Source organism: Heterodontus francisci, chromosome 29 (assembly GCF_036365525.1).
Source record: "Heterodontus francisci isolate sHetFra1 chromosome 29, sHetFra1.hap1, whole genome shotgun sequence".
NCBI lineage: Eukaryota > Metazoa > Chordata > Chondrichthyes > Heterodontiformes > Heterodontidae > Heterodontus > Heterodontus francisci.
Genome location: NC_090399.1, coordinates 72,931,492 through 72,939,934, shown reverse-complemented (window position 1 = coordinate 72,939,934; position 8,443 = coordinate 72,931,492). Strand labels below are relative to the sequence as shown.

Here is an 8,443-nt window from a genome sequence, read left to right as displayed (position 1 = left end):
TTTAAATTTGCAGCTCCTCTTTGACTTCATTTATTTTTGGTTTTCTTCCTCATTTCTTTGATTTTACTTTCTCTCATCCTCACCTCTATTGTCAATGTACTTAGTAAATGACTTTCATTTTAGTTTCAATTTGTGCTTTTTCATTTATTCATCCATGGTGTCTCATTATTGGGCAGTCTGTTCTTTTTGAGCAGAATAAATATCTTCTGAAGTCCATTCATCACTTTTTGAAATATTTCCCACTGCTGTTCTATTTGCTTGTTCATTAATATTCTGTTCCAGTTTATCTTTCAACATTGTATACTCACCATTCAAAATCAGCTTTTTCTAATTTATTATTTTTGGCTTTTCTTTTTAAATCTTTCTCAATCATTGCCTTAAAGTTTATTATGTTGTGATTGATTTTGCCTCGATTTTCATCCAAGTTTAGATTTCAGATCAGCTCTGGTTTATTTTCAATGACTGGATCCATCACCACTGCCTTGATGGATCTCCTAACTACTGGGTAAGAATTACATTCTCAACACATTGTAAATATTCCTTTCCCTTTGCCCCTTTCCCTACCTCTTCTTTCCAGATTATTTGTTGTAGTTGAAATCTCCCATGATTAATACACTATGAATTTTATTCACTTCATATTTTCCTCTAGTTCCCGTCCACTATTAGCTGGTCTGTAGAATGGCCATTTTCATATGATTAAGGAAAATCCCAAGGCTTTTTATACATATATAAAGAGCAAGAGGGTAACCAGGGAAAGGGTTGGCCCGCTCAAGGACAGAGGAGGGAATCTATGTGTGGAGCCAGAGGAAATGGGCGAGGTGCTAAATGAGTACTTTGCATCAGTATTCACCAAAGAGAAGGACTTGGTGGAATGTGAGCCTAGGGAAGGGAGTGCAGATAGTCTCAGTCATCTCATTATCAAAAAGGAGGTGGTGTTGGGTGTCTTACAAAGCATTAAGGTAGATAAGTCCCCAAGGCCTGATGGGATCTACCCTCGAATACTGAGGGAGGCAAGTGAAGAAATGGCTGGGGCCTTGACAGAAATCTTTGCATCCTCATTGGCTACAGGTGAGGTCCCAGAGGACTGGAGAATAGTCAATGTTGTTCCTTTGTTTAAGAAGGGTAGCAAGGATAATCCAGGAAATTATAGGCCGGTGAGCCTCACGTCAGTGGTAGAGAAACTATTAGAGAGCATTATTCAGGACAGGATTTACTTCCATTTGGAAACAAACGAACTTATTAGTGAGAGACAGCATGGTTTTGTGAAGGGGAGGTCTTGTCTTTCTAATTTGATTGAGTTTTTTGAGGAAGTGATGAAGATGATTGATGAAGGAAGGGCATTGGATGTTATCAATATGGACTTTAGTAAAGCCTTTGACAAGGTCCCGCATGGCAGAATGATACAAAAGGTGAAGTCACACGGGATCAGAGGTGAGCTGGCAAGATGGATACAGAACAGGCTCGGTCATAGAAGACAGAGGGTATCAGTGGATGGGTGTCTTTCTGAATGGAGGAATGTGACTAGTGGTGTTCCGCAGGGATCAGTGCTGGGACCTTTGCTCTTTGTAGTGTAAATAAATGATTTGGAGGAAAATGTAGCTGGTCTGATTAGTTAGTTTGCGGACGACACAAAGGTTGGTGGAGTTGCGGATAATGGTGAGGATTGTCAGAGGATACAGCAGGATATAGATCGGTTGGCGACTTGGGCGGAGAAATGGCAGATGGAGTTTAATCCGGACAAATGTGAGGTAATGCATTTTGGAAGGTCTAATGCAGGTGGGAGGTATACAGTAAATGGCAGAACCCGTAGGAGTATTGACAGACAGAGAGATCTGGGCGTACAGGTCCATAAGTCACTGAAAGTGGCAACACAGGTGGATAAGGTAGTCGAGAAGGCAGACGGCATGCTTGCCTTCATCGGTCGGGGCACAGAGTATAAAAATTGGCAAGTCATGTTGCAGCTGTACAGAACCTTAGTTAGGCCACACTTAGAATATTGCGTTCAATTCTGGTCGCCACACTACTAGGAGGACGTGGAGGCTTTGGAGAGGGTACAGAGGAGGTTTACCAGGATGTTGCCTGGTCTGGAGGGCATTAGCTATGAGGAGAGGTTGGAAAAGCTCGGATTGCTTTCACTGGAACGACGGAGGTGGAGGGGTGACATGATAGAGGTTTACAAAGTTATGAGCGGCATGGAAAGAGTGGATAGTCAGAAGCTTTTTGCCACGGAGGAAGAGTCAGTTACTAGGGGACATAGGTTTAAGGTGCGAGGGGCAAAGCTTAGAGGGGATGTGTGAGGCAAGTTTTTTACACAGAGAGTGGTGATTGCCTGGAACTTGCTGCCGGGGGAGGTGGTGGAAGCAGATACGATAGCGACGTTTCAGAGACATCATGACAAATACATGAATAGGAAGGGAATAGAGGGATATGGGCCCCGGAAGTGCAGAAGGTGTTAGTTTAGGCAGGCATCAAGATCAGCGCAGGCTTGGAGAGCTGAATGGCCTGTTCCTGTGCTGTACTGTTCTTTGTTCTTAACCTGGCTACGATCCACATTCCCCTGAGACATTTGTGTCCTATATGGAAAATACACTCAGCAGATCAGCAGCTATTGCTTGCAATTCATTCAAATGTTTAAGATGAATTTGGAAGTTGACCAAACAGCTTCAGTGACAGAGACAAACTGTCAAAAATAAGGAAAAACAAGTCCCAGAAGACTAACAAAGTAAAGCACATCACAGGCATATGAACAAAAGAACATCAGAGATAGGAAGAGGAGTCGATCATTCGGCCCTTTGGTTCTGCTCTGTCATTCGATACGATAATGTCTGATCTATTATCCTAACTCCACCTTCCTACACTATCCCCATCTGCCTTGTTATCCAAGAAATGATCAATGTCATTCCTGAATATACTCAACAGCTGAGCATTTACTATCCTCTTAGTAGAGAATTCCAAAGATTCATTCCCCTTTCAGTGAAGACATTTCCTCTCATCTTAGTCCTAAATGGCTCACTCTTACTCCGAGTCTGTGTCCCCTAGTTCTAGATTTCCCAACCAGTATGTATATATAAGCCAGCAGATATCCTGAGTAAGATGAAATGTCAGAAAATGTGTTCAGGAATGTGTCTGGGTGAGATGGGGTCACAGAGCTGCAGCAGAGGTTAAAACCAAAAGTAATCTACCCTCTAGATTAACAGCAAAATCTTACAGAACTCGAAGTCACTGATGAAGCCTGACATATCCAGGGTAGCTCGATTTAAACTGGGAGTGTGGAAGTTGAAATAAAAACAAGAAATGCTGGAATCACTCAGCAGGTCTGGCAGCATCTGTGGAAAGAGAAGCAGAGTTAACGTTTCGGGTCAGTGACCCTTGTGTTCAGCTCAGACATGGTGTTCGGTGGTATTGCTGGGCTGTGTGAAAGTGAGACAAACAGAGAGAGAGAGAGACGTGCAGTGAGAGGTTTACAGTGCGTGGGGGAAATGAGAGAATGAGGCAGAGATTGTTAGTATAATGATGTCATGTTAATTTATCTAGTTAAAAACTGAGGCAAAGTAATTATTCCTTATTTCTGTGATTTTACTGCCACGACTTTACCTTATGCATGCCTTTGTGAGCCTGTCCGAATCCGGATTTTACTTTCATTATTTGTGTCTGTAGAATACTTTACTATTTATTTTTAATATTCCCCAAAAATTTCATTTCCTCGGTCACCTTTGCCTTCCTTTTTCACTTTGTTCCGAACATTATCCTTCTCCTTTTTGTTGTATTCCTCTGTCTTGTGAACATAATGAATGTTTCCCTTTAACTTCCATTTCAGTTTTGTCTTTATCACTTTATCTCCCCATGGTGTTTCATCATTGACTGGTTAGTTCTTGTTATTTAGCAGAATGAATTTATCCAGAAGTCCAATGATCACTGACAGACTGGGGGTTGAGGCCAATGCTGTAACTCAATGACTGGGGCTAAGGCCAATGTTGCAACTCACTGATTGATTGGGAGTGAGGACAATGCTGTAACTCACTGACTGGTGGTGAGGCCAATGCTGCAACTAACTGACTGACTGGGGGTGAGGCCAATGCTGTAACTCACTGACAGGGGTTGAGGCCAATGCTGTAAGTCACTGACTGGAGGTGAGGCCAATGCTGTAACTCACTGATGACTGAGGGTGAGGCCAATGCTGTAACTCACTGACAGGGGGTGAGGCCAATGCTGCAACTCACTGACTGACTGAGGGTGAGGCCAATGCTGTAACTCATTGACTGGGGGTGAGGCCAATGTAGCAACTAACTGACTGACTGGGGGTGAGGCGAATGCTGTAACTCACTGACTGACTGGGGGTGAGGCCAATGTTGCAACTAACTGACTGACTGGGGGTGAGGCCAATGCTGTAACTCATTGACTGGGGGTGAGGCCAATGCTGCAACTCACTGACTGGGGGTGAGTCCAATGCTGTAACTCACTGACTGGGGGTGAGGCCAATGTTGTAAGTCACTGACGGGAGGTGAGGCCAATGCTGCCACTCACTGACTGACTGAGGGTGAGGCCAATGCTGTAACTCACTGACTGGGGGTGAGGCCAATGCTGTAACTCACTGACTGGGGGTGAGGCCAATGCTGCAACTCACTGACTGACTGAGGGTGAGGCCAATGCTGTAACTCATTGACTGGGGGTGAGGCCAATGTTGCAACTAACTGACTGACTGGGGGTGAGGCAACTGCTGTAAGTCACTGACTGGGGGTGAGGCCAATGCTGTAAGTCACTGACTGGAGGTGAGGCCAATGCTGCAACTCACTGACTGACTGAGGGTGAGATCAATGCTGTAACTCAATGACTGGGGGTGAGGCCAATGCTGCAACTCACTGACTGGGTGTGAGGCCAATGCTGTAATTCACTGACTGGGGGTGAGGCCAATGTTGCAACTCACTGACTGGGGGTGAGGCCAATGCTGTAACTCAATGACTGGGGGTGAGGCCAATGCTGGAAGTCACTGAATGGAGGTGAGGCCAATGCTGCAACTCACTGACTGACTGAGGGTGAGGTCAATGCTGTAACTCACTGACTGGCGGTGAGGCCAATGCAGTAACTCACTGACTGGGGGTGAGGCCAATGCAGAAACTCACTGACTTACTGAGGGTGACGCCAATGCTGTAACTCATTGACTGGGGGTGAGGCCAATGTTGCAACTCACTGACTGACTGGGGGTGAGGCCAATGTTGCAACTAACTGACTGACTGGGGGTGAGGCCAATGCTGCAACTCACTGACTGGGGGTGAGGCCAATGCTGTAACTCACTGACTGGGGGTGAGGCCAATGCTGCAACTCACTGACTGGGGGTGAGTCCAATGCTGTAACTCACTGACTGGGGGTGAGGCCAATGTTGAAAGTCACTGACTGGAGGTGAGGCCAATGCTGCAACTCACTGACTGACTGAGGGAGAGGCCAATGCTGTAACTCACTGACTGGGGGTGAGGCCAATGCTGCAACTCACTGACTGGGGGTGAGGCCAATGCTGTAAGTCACTGACTGGAGGTGAGGACAATGCTGCAACTCACTGACTGACTGAGGGTGAGGGCAATGCTGTAAGTCACTGACTGGAGGTGAGGCCAATGCTGCAACTCACTGACTGACTGAGGGTGAGGCCAATGCTGTAACTCACTGACTGACTGGTGGTGAGGCCAATGCTGCAACTCACTGACTGACTGAGGGTGAGGCCAATGCTGTAACTCACTGACTGGAGGTGAGGCCAATGCTGTTTCTCACTGACTGACTGGTGGTGAGGCCAATGTTGCAACTTACTGACTGACTGGGGGTGAGGCCAATGCTGTAACTCACTGACTGGGGGTGAGGCCAATGCTGTAAGTCACTGACTGGAGGTGAGGCCAAGGCTGCAACTCACTGACGGACTGAGGGTGAGGCCAATGCTGTAACTCACTGACAGGGGGTGAGGCCAATGCTGCAACTCACTGACTGACTGAGGGTGAGGCCAATGCTGTAACTCATTGACTGGGGGTGAGGCCAATGTAGCAACTAACTGACTGACTGGGGGTGAGGCGAATGCTGTAACTCACTGACTGACTGGGGGTGAGGCCAATGTTGCAACTAACTGACTGACTGGGGGTGAGGCCAATGCTGTAACTCATTGACTGGGGGTGAGGCCAATGCTGCAACTCACTGACTGGGGGTGAGTCCAATGCTGTAACTCACTGACTGGGGGTGAGGCCAATGTTGTAAGTCACTGACGGGAGGTGAGGCCAATGCTGCCACTCACTGACTGACTGAGGGTGAGGCCAATGCTGTAACTCACTGACTGGGGGTGAGGCCAATGCTGTAACTCACTGACTGGGGGTGAGGCCAATGCTGCAACTCACTGACTGACTGAGGGTGAGGCCAATGCTGTAACTCATTGACTGGGGGTGAGGCCAATGTTGCAACTAACTGACTGACTGGGGGTGAGGCAACTGCTGTAAGTCACTGACTGGGGGTGAGGCCAATGCTGTAAGTCACTGACTGGAGGTGAGGCCAATGCTGCAACTCACTGACTGACTGAGGGTGAGATCAATGCTGTAACTCAATGACTGGGGGTGAGGCCAATGCTGCAACTCACTGACTGGGTGTGAGACCAATGCTGTAATTCACTGACTGGGGGTGAGGCCAATGTTGCAACTCACTGACTGGGGGTGAGGCCAATGCTGTAACTCAATGACTGGGGGTGAGGCCAATGCTGGAAGTCACTGAATGGAGGTGAGGCCAATGCTGCAACTCACTGACTGACTGAGGGTGAGGTCAATGCTGTAACTCACTGACTGGCGGTGAGGCCAATGCAGTAACTCACTGACTGGGGGTGAGGCCAATGCAGAAACTCACTGACTTACTGAGGGTGACGCCAATGCTGTAACTCATTGACTGGGGGTGAGGCCAATGTTGCAACTCACTGACTGACTGGGGGTGAGGCCAATGTTGCAACTAACTGACTGACTGGGGGTGAGGCCAATGCTGCAACTCACTGACTGGGGGTGAGGCCAATGCTGTAACTCACTGACTGGGGGTGAGGCCAATGCTGCAACTCACTGACTGGGGGTGAGTCCAATGCTGTAACTCACTGACTGGGGGTGAGGCCAATGTTGAAAGTCACTGACTGGAGGTGAGGCCAATGCTGCAACTCACTGACTGACTGAGGGAGAGGCCAATGCTGTAACTCACTGACTGGGGGTGAGGCCAATGCTGCAACTCACTGACTGGGGGTGAGGCCAATGCTGTAAGTCACTGACTGGAGGTGAGGACAATGCTGCAACTCACTGACTGACTGAGGGTGAGGGCAATGCTGTAAGTCACTGACTGGAGGTGAGGCCAATGCTGCAACTCACTGACTGACTGAGGGTGAGGCCAATGCTGTAACTCACTGACTGACTGGTGGTGAGGCCAATGCTGCAACTCACTGACTGACTGAGGGTGAGGCCAATGCTGTAACTCACTGACTGGAGGTGAGGCCAATGCTGTTTCTCACTGACTGACTGGTGGTGAGGCCAATGTTGCAACTTACTGACTGACTGGGGGTGAGGCCAATGCTGTAACTGACTGACTGGGGGTGAGGCCAATGCTGTAAGTCACTGACTGGAGGTGAGGCCAAGGCTGCAACTCACTGACGGACTGAGGGTGAGGCCAATGCTGTAACTCACTGACTGGGGGTGAGGCCAAAGCTGCAACTCACTGACTGACTGAGGGTGAGGCCAATGCTGTAACTCACTCACTGACTGGAGGTGAGGCCAATGCTGTAACTCACTCACTGATTGGTGGTGAGGCCAATGCTGTAACGCACTCACTGACTGAAGGTGAGGCCAATGCTGTAACTCACTCACTGACTGAAGGTGAGGCCAATGCTGTAACTCACTGACTGTGGGTGAGGCCAATGCTGTATCTCACTGACTGGGGGCGAGGCCAATGCTGTATCTCACTGACTGACTGGCGGTGAGGCCAATGCTGTAACTCACTGACTGACTGGGGGTGAGGCCAATGCTGTAACTCACTGACTGACTGAGGGTGAGGAATATGCTGTAACTCACTGACTGTGGGTGAGGCCAATGCTGTATCTCACTGACTGGGGGCGAGGCCAATGATGTATCTCACTGACTGACTGGGGGTGAGGCCAAAGCTGCAACTCACTGACTGACTGAGGGTGAGGCCAATGCTGTAACTCACTCACTGACTGGAGGTGAGGCCAATGCTGTAACTCACTCACTGATTGGTGGTGAGGCCAATGCTGTAACGCACTCACTGACTGAAGGTGAGGCCAATGCTGTAACTCACTGACTGACTGAGGGTGAGGCCAATGCTGTAACTCACTCACTGACTGAAGGTGAGGCCAATGCTGTAACTCACTGACTGACTGAGGGTGAGGCCAATGCTGGAACTCACTGACTGTGGGTGAGGCCAATGCTGTATCTCA

The 8,443-nt window shown here is 48.5% G+C and overlaps 1 long non-coding RNA gene across 1 annotated transcript in view; it reads left to right on the top strand.

Annotated features, from left to right (window-relative positions):
* Positions 1-1,633: 1,633 nt before the first annotated feature.
* The window catches only part of LOC137346058 (uncharacterized), a 229,594-nt gene continuing 222,784 nt past the window's right edge, over positions 1,634-8,443 (top strand). Inside the window, exon 1 of the long non-coding RNA XR_010968650.1 lies at positions 1,634-1,748. This is a non-coding gene — a long non-coding RNA (uncharacterized lncRNA). The remainder of the gene's footprint in view (positions 1,749-8,443) is intronic.